This window comes from Rhinopithecus roxellana, chromosome 9, assembly GCF_007565055.1.
Source record: "Rhinopithecus roxellana isolate Shanxi Qingling chromosome 9, ASM756505v1, whole genome shotgun sequence".
Classification (NCBI taxonomy): Eukaryota; Metazoa; Chordata; class Mammalia; order Primates; family Cercopithecidae; genus Rhinopithecus; species Rhinopithecus roxellana.
In genome coordinates, this window is record NC_044557.1 from 136,181,624 (window position 1) to 136,193,386 (window position 11,763).

General features: G+C 42.4%; 1 pseudogene; it reads right to left on the reverse strand.

Moving 5' to 3' along the window:
* Nucleotides 1-497: 497 nt before the first annotated feature.
* Nucleotides 498-1,072, reverse strand: LOC115899621 (annotated as a pseudogene).
* Between the last annotated feature and the right edge of the window lie 10,691 nt (nucleotides 1,073-11,763).

Below are 11,763 nucleotides of genomic sequence, written 5' to 3' on the forward strand. Positions count from 1 at the left end.
CTCCACCAATACCACACAGTCTTGATTATAGTTGCTGAATAATAATCTGACTCCTTCAAATTTTTTCTTTTTTTTCCAAAATTGTTTTAGCTGTTTTAGTTCCTTTGCCTTTTATATAAATTTTAGATTGTTCTCTTAAAAAGTCTTACTGGGATTTTAATAGGAAGTACATTAAACCTGCATATTTATTTGGGGATAATTGATAATTTCATTATGTTGAGTCTTCCAATCCATAAACATGGTATTCTTGGATTATTGGTATGTATCTTCATTTATTTAGATCTTTGATTTCTTTTTTCAGCATTTTGGAATTTTCAGCATATAAAACCTGAATGTGTTTTGTTAAATTTATACCTAAGTATTTCCTTTTTTTTTTTTTTGAGTGATTGCAATGGTATTGTAATTTAAATTGTTGTGATGCTGTGTTTATTGATTGCCATGGACAGAAGGAATAGAAAGAGGTAGACAGAGAGGGCAGCCAGTTGGAGAGAGCTAATCTACAACTGTACATTGAGCATATGGGCAGAGTTCTGGTGGTGCCAATCCTGGAGGCAGGTTAGTGTGGGCTCTATAGCCCTAGGACATACTTTTCCCTTGATTTCTTCAGGTGCTCCTCATCCAGGTCTTGTATGAACTCCGTGTCTATGAGGTGAACAAGGATGCTGAAGGAACGTGACTGGCCTGTCCCAAGCTGTGGTGGCCAGTCCTTGGTGTTCTCTATCAGCCACTGCTTGATGGCATCTGGGACCAGCAGTTGGAGCAGCTGTCCATTCTGCTGTGGTGCACTGCCAGCAGGTGGGGTGACCTGAAGGGCCAGGCTGTCTTGTTGAGGAAGGTGCTGGGTGCAAGCGTGAACTGCAGGGGCTTTGTGGCAGGAGCCAGAACCTCCTGTGGTTTGCTGTGAACTGGCTGAGACCTGCTGAGACCCAGCTGAGGCACTTTATGCAGGCTCAGATCATTTGCCTCCAGGAGTGAGCCAGGAAATGGAGAAGGGCACATTGAGGTCCTTGCCCCCTTGCAGCTGGAAGCCTCAAGGTGCTGACCTCTCCAGCAGTGCTTTGAAGAAATCCATGATGCCAGCCCCTGCTTAGCCCACAGGGGAGCTGCTTGGCATCAGGCTCCAGGTTGCCACATCAGGATTGGCTACCATGTTCTTAAATTATTTTGGATTTGCTGAAGTTTGTTTTATGGCCCATGATATGATCTATCTTGGTATATGTTCCATGGGCACATGAAAAGAATGTGTATTCTATTGAATATAGTGTTCTACAAATGTTAGATCCTGTATTGTCTGATATTTCTATCTCCTTCCTGATTTTCTGTGTAGTTCTATCAATTTTTGAAAGAAGAGTGTAATTATGAATTTATCTATTTCAATTTTCAGTTTTTGTTTCATACATTTTGAAGTGCTGTTTGGTGCATTCACATTCAAGGTGCTATGTCTTCTTGGTAGATTGACACATTATGTAATATTTCTTTCTGTATCTAATAATTTTCTTGCTCTAAAACCTATTTTATCTGACATTAATACAGCAAATCATGCTTTCTTTTGATTAATATTTGTATCATATATTATTTTTCATCTTTTTACTTTCAACCTGCTTACATTATTATATGTATATAGATGGATAGTTGTTTTTTTTTTTTTGAGACGGAGTCTCACTCTATCTCCCAGGCTGGAGTGCAGTGGTGTGATCTTGGCTCACTGCAACCTCTGCCTCTTGGGTTCAAGCAATTCTCCCTGCCTCAGCCTCCTGAATAACTGGGATTACAGGGGCCTGCCACCATGCCCGGCTAATTTTCGTATTTTTAGTAGACCCAGGGTTTCACCATTACATCGTTATATTTGATGTGAGTATCCTGTAGACATCATATAATTGGATCTTTTTTTAATTAACTCTGACAATCCCTGTCTTTTTATTGGTTTATCTAGATCATTTATATTTATGTAATTATTGCACTAATTAGGGCTTACATCTTTCATTTTATTTTTTGTTTTCTGTTCTGTTTTTGGTTTCTCTGTTATTTTTCCTTCCTTCATGTGGGTCACTTGAACATTTTTTAGAATTTCATTTTGATTTAGCTATATCATTTGGAGTATATTTATATCATTTCTTTAGTGATTGCTTAACTATTATATTGTATATATACAACTTACCACAGTCTTTTGCCATTCACATTTTACCAGTTCATGAATTGTAGAAATGATCTCCCTTTATAGTCCTTTACCCTCTCTGTTTACAATATAATTCTTTAATATTTCCTTTACATACATGTAGAACCACAGCAGATGGTGGTTTTTTTTTTGAGATGGAGTCTTGCTCTATCGCCCAGGCTGAGATGATGTTATTTTTGCTTCAACCCCATTGAACGTAATTTAGAAAACTTAAGTAAAGTCTATTATATTTAACCCTATTTTTGTTTATCATGTTCTTTACTTCCTGATGTTCCAAAGTTTAAGTTGTTTCCTTTCTGTCTAGAGAACTTCATTTAGCTATGAGAAATCCCTTGTAATTTGAATTGTTTCTCATTAAAGTAAGGTGTCATATTTTGCTTGTTGCTTTCAAGATTTTAAGTTCTTAGAAATTTGGCTATGATACTCCTTGGTGAGGATTCTTCTGAGTTTATCCTATTTGGGGTTTCTTAGGTTCTTGAATCTGTAGGCCGTCTTTTGCCAAATTTGGAAAGTTTTCAGCTATTATTTCTTCAAGTAGTTTTTTAATCCAATCCTTTTTCTCTTCTCCTTCTGAGACCCCAGTGATACAAATGGTTAATTTGTTTTAGTACCATAGGTTCCTGAGGCTCTGTTCATTTTTATTTTCAGTTGAATTTCTCTTTGTTGTTCAGACTGGGTAGCTTCTATTGTCCTGTCTTCAAGTTCACAGATTCTTTCCTCTGTCCCCTCTCTTCTGTTGTTGAGCCCATCTATTGAGTTTTAAATTTGGTTATTTCATTTTCAGTTCTAAAAGTTTTGTTTTTACTCTTCTTTATATCTCCTATTTTTGCTGAGATTTTCTATATTTTTATTTTTCTAATGTGTATTCATAATCACTAGTTGAATCATTTTCACCATGATTGTTTCAAAATTTTTGTCAGGTAATTGTAACATCCCTGTTATCTCAGTGTTGTCATCTATTTTCTTTTTGAAGTCAGTTTGAGATCTTCATGGTTCTTGGTAGGATGAATGGTTTTTTTTAGCTGAAAGCTGGACATTTTGGATATTATGTTATGAGACTCTGAATTTTTGTAAACCTTCTGTTTTAGCTGGCTTTGTCTGACACCCCCACAGCAGAAGAAGGGAGGATACTGTGTTGCTATTGCCAGGTGAAGGTAAAGGTCCAGGTTCCTCTCTCAGCCTCTGTTGATACCTCAGTGGGGAGTGGAAGGGGTTCCTTGTTACTGCCGAATAGATGTAAGCATTACTAAGCTTCCACTAATGCCAACTTGACCGGGAGGGGATTGAGTAGCCTGTTGTTGATCCTCTCACGTAGTCGCCACTAATACTTTTTATTTTCTGGGGGAGGGGAAGCTGGTTTTGTTACTGCTGCTTGGTGGTGAAAGACGACTTTTCATCAGGCAACCTCTGACACCACCCCATTAGGGAGAGGAAAGGCTACCTCATGACTACCCCAGGTGGGGGCAGAAGTCCAGGCTCCCCATGTGGTCTCCTCTGACACTACAGGGAGGTGTTGGTGATAAAAAATCATTGTCACCTGGAAGGTGCTTAAAATCTTGATCTGTCCTCAGCTTTCTCTGACACCATCTGGTTTGCAGGGCACTGGGGGCATGTTGTGGTAGCTTGATGAGCTCTCCACTTGGCCCTTGCTGTCATGGGTGTGGTTGGGGTCATAGTTTCTTTCTTTGGTGTTTGACTGGAGTAGAGTGGTTACTGTCTTCTTGGCTATCCCGTTCCTGTCGTTTTGCCCCAGAGCAGGCTTTGGTTGGGGCTTTCTTGGTTGACATCCATTTGTGTTTCTGGGTTGGCAGCTTCTTCAGTCCAAGTCAGCAACGTGTGGAGCAAAAAAAAAAAAAACCCAGGGAGCTCACCACCAGGTTACTTGGAAACCACAGTCCCTACCTAGTTGGTCTTCTTTTCTCCACCTCCTAGTGTCTTCTGTTTATTTTACCCTCACTGTCCAGAGTTTAATAGTACCTAGCAGAGGGATAAGGAAAAGGGTGTCTACTCTATCAGCACAGAAGTAGAGGTGCCCACTGCACATGATATCACATAATAGTTTATCTCTCCATGTGTCTTCATAACCTTAACTTATCTATTCCCTAATTTTCAGTTCTGATTATACTTATTTCACTGTAATTGTTTCAATATACTAAACTAAGGCATTACATATTACAGTAGTCCCCCCTTATCTTCAGTTTTGGTCTTTGTGGTTTCAGTTATTCATAGTCAACTTCAGTCTGAAAGCATAAGTGGAAAATTCTAGAAATAATTCACAAGTTTTAAGTAGCACACTGTTCTGAGTAGCATGATGAAATCCATGCCATCCTGCTCTACCCCTTCTTCCTCACAGAAAGAAGGGTGACTATCATACAATAAGATAGTTTGAGAGGGGGAGAAGAGACAGAGACCACATTCATATAAATTTTATTACAGTATATCGTTATAATTGTCATTTTATTATTAGTATTGTTTATCTCTTACTGTGCCTAATTTATAAATGAAACGTTATCACAGATGTGTATATATAGGAAAAAAGTAGGATATATGAGGGTTTGGTGCTATCTGCAGTTTCAGGCACCCGCTAGAAGTCTTAGCATGTATCCCCTATGGATAAGGGGGACCGCTGTAATGAAAACTTAGTTATAACATAGTTATGGTTCTAAAGAATCCTTTTCAACTTCAGTTTTATAATGGTCTGAGGAGCTGAGATAAGTTAATTCTGTTCTGGGGACTGACCCTGGATGTTACAAAAGCTGAAGTCTGTCCAGTGTGAATTTCCATACGGACTTCTCAAATAATTCTTTACATTTTATACATTTTAAAAGCATTTTTATATCCCATCTCGCCTCTCTTTGTATATGCTTTCTTTAGCATGAAAGTTTCTTTCTCACAATTGGGTTAAAGTTTCTCCTGCCACCTGTCCCTGGCAGTCGCCTCTTCCTGCGGGGCTGCCGTGTGGGTCAGCATCTGTGTCCTGTTGCGCCCACTGTTCCTACTTTATCATTTCTGTAATTCACATTTCTCCTTCTAGACTTCATGCCCCTTCAAGGTAGAGACAACTGTGCCCTGTTTGTCTCCCTGTGCCCCATATATATTACTGGTTAAACATAGACATAACCTGATTTTTTTGTTGTTGTTTTGTTTTGAGATGGATTCTCACTCTGGCAGCTAGGCTGGAGTGCAGTATGCGCTCTCGGCTCACTGCGACCTCTGTCTCCCAGGTTCAAGCAATTCTTCTGCCTCAGCCTCCCAAGTAGCTGGGATTACAGGCACCCGCCACCATGCCTGGCAAATTTTTGTATTTTTAGTAGAGACGGAGTTTCACCATGTTGGTCAGGCAGGTCTTGAACTCCTGACCTCAGGTGATCCGCCTGCCTCGGCCTCCCAAAGTGCTGAGATTACAAGTGTGAGCCACTACTCCCGGCCTAACCTGATATATGAACAAATTAATTATTTTATTTGACTGCCCCCCATATCTCACGGGTTGTGAGGTATACGGCTTTCTCTTCCAAGGGGGTGCCTACACACTCCTTATTATTTACATATCTATTTGACTTTGGGGAAATGTGGTAGAGTTCAAGGGGCAGGATATTAGGAGTCAGGTTTGTTTTCCAGTCCTCGCTTTGTGTCTTACTGTGACCTCAAGTCCTTCAACTTCTTGGAACCTCATTTGCCTCATCTATAAAATGGGAACAATAACACTCAACCCTCAGGATTGTTCAGAGGGTTAAGTGGTGTATCATTTATTCCTTTCTGCCTGTTCACTTTTAAACCTTCACACTGAATACTTTGCCATCACTTGGGAGATTTCTCGAAGACTTTAAAAAAACTAATTCTTTATTCATTTCTTCCACTTTCCCCCAAACTCCCCAGAGAGGAGATGGTGAGATTTGGGGCTCCTAAATAGCCCCCATTAGGTTCCTGAGCCTCGACAGATAAGGCAGTCTTTCTGTATATTCCCAGAGGGCAGAGATAACAATAGGCTCTATTCACAATGCTACTGTCAAAACGGTGTGTTGTGAAATGAATTTCCTTGTTACTCTAAGAGGAAGAACAGTGTCTCTCCTTGACTTTCTAAGTGTCCCCTTCCCTATTCTGACAACCTTGCCAAGTGTATCAACACATTTTTTTACAGTGGAAAACAGGATTTCTTCTCTTTAGAGGATTTGATTCCCAGCTTGGTGCTAACCAGTTGCATGTCATCCTGATAAATGGGTTACTTTTTATTTTATTAGCAAAATGCAAGTGAGATCAATTCTTTGCTCTAAGACTGTCTATTGGATTTTAAGTTGTTTGACCTTGAGCATAGCTCTGGCTGAAATAGGCTCGAGATATAAAAATCCACACACCCGCTGCCTCTGCGCTGTCTCAGGAGAGAAGCTGTAATTCATATCCACAGGCAGATCAATACTCCTGTGTCTACAGCCGCAGGCAATGTTTCTGCAACATGGTACCCACAGTGCTTATACATGGGGAAGTCTGGTTATTGCCACTGTCTCTTTGGCTAGTTGAGGATTGTAAAGCTGTATACTGTCAAAACAGTCCTGGATGTGTTCTGATGCTGAAGGTGTGATGACATATTAGTGTTCCGTGACTGCTGCAACAAATTATCATAAACTTGGTGGCTTAACACTACAGAAGTTTATCCTTTCACAGTTCTGGAGGCCAGAGGTCTGAGATCCAGTGACCTGCAGTCCCTGTGGGGGCGTTAAGGGAGAACCCCTTCCCTGCCTCTTCCATCGTCTTCTCCTGGCATTCCTGGGCCTAAGGCTGCATTGTTCCACTCTCTACCTCTTCACATTGCCTCCTCTCCTGTGTGTGGGTGTCTTCTCTTCTGTCTCAAATCTCCCTCACCTCTCTCTTACAAGGACATTTGTCACTGAATTTAGGGCTGACCTGGATAATCCTTCTCTCAAGAACTTTAACTCAATCACATCTGCAAAAAGCCTTTTCCAAATAAGGTCACATCCGCAGGTTCCAGAGATTTGATGTGGATATCATTTTTGGGGAAGGTGCCTTTTGGTCTGCTACTGGAGGAATAAGAATGACTTCTAATGGGATGACTTGCAGATATGTTCTCTCTAGTTCCATGCCTTGATGTTTGGAAACACAGAAAGATTTTTGTAGACTGGCATATTAGATGATTCTAGGGAACAATATAGAAATGGTTATGTGCCTAATGGGTGCCATAATTCTGATTATTTAATTCCAATAATGAAATCTCACTGATTTTAGATATTTTGCAGTGGATGTGATTTCTAAGACTCAGATCTGCAAAAACAAAACCCTTAATTGTGTCCCTATAATTTCTATCTCAAGCTTCATTTGCTTAAGTAAAAAAAAAAAGAAAGTGAGTAAAAAAAGTCACTTTTTTTTTTTTTTTTTTTTGAGTGGGGGACAGAATTCACTCTGTTGCCCAGGCTGGAGTGCAGTGGCGTGATCTCAGCTTAATGCAACCTCTGCCTCCTGAGTTCAAGCGATTCTCCTGCTTCAGCCTCCCAAGTAGCTGGGATTACAGGCATGCACCACCACCAGCTAATTTTTGTATTTCTAGTAGAGACGAGGTTTCACCATGTTGCCCAGGCTAGTCTCGAACTCCTGATGTCAGGTGATCCACCTGCCTCAGCCTTCCAAAATGCTGGGATTACAGGTGTGAGCCACTGTGCCTGGCCTCAAGTCACTTTTAAGCAGTCTTCAATAATTCCAGTCCTGGGCCGGGCGCGGTGGCTCACGCCTGAAATCCCAGCACTTTGGGAGGCCAAGGCTGTCGGATCACAAGGTCAGGAGATCGAGACTGTCCTGGCTAATATGGTGAAACCCCATCTCTACTAAAAATATGAAAAATTAGCTGGGTGTGGTGGCAGGTGCCTATAATCCCAGCTACTCAGGAGGCTGAGGCAGGGGAGTTGCTTGAACCTAGGAGGCGGAGGTTGCAGTGAGCTGAGATCACGTCACTGCACTCCAGCCTGGGCAACAGAGTGAGATTCCGTCTCAAAAAAAAAAAATTTTTTTTTTTTTTTTAGGTTTAGGGTCAGAGATTTCCCCTATGCCTCAACCTTTTCAAGGAGTTCTAAGCTCCCAGTTTAAGTGGACTGCATAGTGCAATGGTTATAAGTGAGCCCTCCAACCTACATGGCTTGCATTGAAAACCAGCTCCTCTACTTTTTACTTCCTAATGGGTGATCTTAGCATTGCAGGTTGCCTTCTTAGGAAGCAGAGTATGAAATGCAGCATGTTGGCCAAGGAGTGTCCTTGGGATCAGCTCCTGCAGAAGAAGCAGGAAGGCATCCAATTGTGATGCAGGTCCAGTGGCAGCCTTGACCCACCCCACGGGAGCTCTGGAGCTAGGATGACCCTTCAGAGTTGTCCCACGTTGGGTTGACCTGAGAACTGATGTGATCTTGGCAAGGCAGCTCTCTGCCTTGAGGCAATCCCTTAAGGGACTGACAGCTGCAGGCCATCTGCTCATAGCCCCTGGCAGCAGTGGATCTGGGTGGTGCATCCCTGTGTCCATTACACTGTACTGTCATGCTGTTTGGATTTGTTTCTTCATCTTATGTTCTGGGAGCAGCGACTCCAGGATTTTTGTAGAACAGGCCAGTGCCCCTGTTCTTCCTGGGGGAAATGTGGAAGAGGAGGGTTTGTGGGATTAGCTGCAGTGCTCACTTCTGCAGCTGGTCTCCTGGCTACCCGAGGACTCATCTCCCTCTTCCAGTCTCCATTCAGGATCTCTTTCTGCCTCGGCTAGCACCTTTGCTGGTCCCAGTGGCTAATGTGGCCTAACACAGGCTGTCACCCCCTGCTCAGGCTGACACTCCTGCCATTCCTGGTCCATTTGCTGTCAAACTGGATAAGGGAGTGCCGAGAGGTGACCAAGTGGACCCGTCCTACCCCCATTTTGTCACAGCAGCCCTACCTCCTCCTGATGACCCGGGTCAATTGGCCCTGCTGGGTTGGTATCTCTCCTTGTTGCCTGCTGGTCCCTTGGCACGAGATGCTAAAGTACCCAGGAGGCAGTCACAGCTTAAACTTCAATGGAAGTTGCTGTGTCCACTGGAAGAAGGGTTCTCCATCTGGAAACCATGAGTTGCAGAGCCCAGATCTGTGATAACAGAAAACATAAATTCCCCACTGGCCGCTGAGAGGGATGGCACATGGGATACCCCTTGGCTCCAGGTCATGAATCCTTCCCTTCTGGTCTAGCACCATATAACAGTTTCCATTCAAAATGGAAATGCACTAGGGTACCCATCATCTGAAATGATTACTGTCAAGCTTTGATGTCTTAGTTGTTATTGATCCTGGCGCTATTCCCAGCCCTGTGTGATCCTGGCCTCTGATCCCTCTAATCCTCTCAGTGGGTCTTCCCCATCCCTAGATAGTTTTATCACAGGTGTGTATTGACTAATGTGTGCTCAATACTGAAATCCAGAGTTCTCCTGCTGTGCAGTTCTCCTTCAAACTCCAGCCGCCTTGGTCCCTCCAAAGTCTGGGATTTATCTCCCCAGCTTAAGGGGTTTACCAGGTTCCTTCTGTTGCCATGCGACTCTCTCCTGGACACCCTCCCCAGGCCTTGCCTGAGGCCCTACAGGCTAGCTCTGTTTGCTTCTCATCTCTCAGGGATCAAGTCCTTCACCACTTTACTGCCAGTCTCCTGAAAACCACTTTCCATATATTTTGTCCAGTCGTTGATTCTTTCAGCATAGAGGGTAAATCCCTGTGGAAGCAGCATTTGTGCTGGGGCTCTTGAAACCTAAAGGTAATTTTTTTTTTTTCCTCCTTCAGTTTCTCCTTGACCTCTTTCCTTTTGGGGCAAAGAGGAACTTTGGCCTGGAGCTTCCTGGCCTGAAAAGCAAAGGGTCACAGGTTGAAGTAATGACAGGAAAAGCAAAACCAAAAATAAATATTCCTTCGCAATGTCCCTTTCGTTCTGCCAACATTGCAAGTCATACCATTTCTTTCACCCTGATCAAGGTTTATTGCCTTGACTGAGGAAGAAACACAGAAGGTTCTGTTGGTGTCTGAAATTTATTCTTGATTTTCTTTTGTGGGAAATTGCCCACCTAAGCACATGAGTCCTCTGAGAAGCAAAAGCGCCCCATTTCAGAAACTTTAAAAGCAGCTTAAGCCAAGTCCAGTGTGCCCCACAGCTTTCTCCCCACGGTGGCTAAGATCCATTTCTGCTCGCTTTAATGTTGATGGACTTTGCTTTCGCTGGTGCATCTGGGTCTCTAAAGCCAAGCCTCTGTCTCTGCACTAGCGCAGGTTCTTGGCCGACACGCCTTGCTGGTTGCGGGGGTGGTGGCGGGGAGAGAAACATGGCCTCTCCCTGCAGAGTCCCCATAAATCCTGTTCTCTGTGGGCACCCTGGGGAAAGTGGAGGTGAGAACTCGGGGATTTAGACCCCTTTCAGCATCTAGCTCTGTAGTGTCTGACTTAGGAAGGAAGGTCTCAGCTGCTCTAAATTAACTTTGGAGGAGTATGGGGACTTGGGTTAAGTGGTCTCCACTGAGGTGACCAGTTATAAATAAACTGAATATTTATTGCAGTTGATCTCCAAATGGCAAAATGTTAACATTCAGCTGAAGCTGAATTGAAGGCCAATTATCACCATCAAAGAAAAAAACAGGTATAAGAATGAACCTGACATTTTATTAAGAACTAAATTTGTTGCTGTTACTTACAGTGGAAAACACACATTTACTATGTATGGCCTCCAACACAGCCATATAAAAAGTCTTGGCATCTTGGTTAGACACGTATATACTTTCTACACAATTACAAATGTGTATAACATAATTTAGCTTTTGAGAGTACATTTTTAAAAATTCAACAAGTATGAATAAGACTGTATAGGATTCAGCACTGTCTAATTTGGGTAAAACAGTACCTAATTTAGGTACAACAGTAAAAATTAAAAATGAGTAATCCAGCTTGTAGTGATATTTCTATTTCATCCTTTTATACTGTGATCACCCAGGGCTGCTTTTTTGGATGGTGAAATTTTAAAGCAAGCTCACCTCAGTACCCAGGTATCTCCTGATATAAAGACAATGAAAAACAAAAACATGATAAATACTATCAGTGTGATTAATGGCTTAGTTTATTAGCTGTTTTAATAAAATACAACTTTATAGTGAAAATAATATACTGGAAGTAGCTTTTTATTTTTTGAGACAGTCTTGCCCTATTGCCAGGCTGGAGTATGGTGGTGCGATCTCAGCTCACTGCAACCTCTGCCTCCTGGGTTCAAGCGATTCTCCTGCCTCAGCCTCCTAAGTAGCTGGGACCACAGGCACACACCACCATGCCCAGAATTTTTGTATTTTTAGTGGATACAGGGTTTCACCATGTTGGCCAGGATAGTCTCAATCTCTTGACCTCATGATCTGCCCACCTTGGCCTCCCAAAGTGCTGGGATTACAGGCATGGCCCATCATGCCCGGCTGGAAGTAGCTTTTAAAAAGCATTTTTAATGGTTTGCTTACAAAATGACAGATGTAGGTGAAAAAAAAATCTTCAGCAATGACAATATAATGAACCAGTCTCCTGGGAGCAAAGCTGAACACTACAGAGACAGGCTG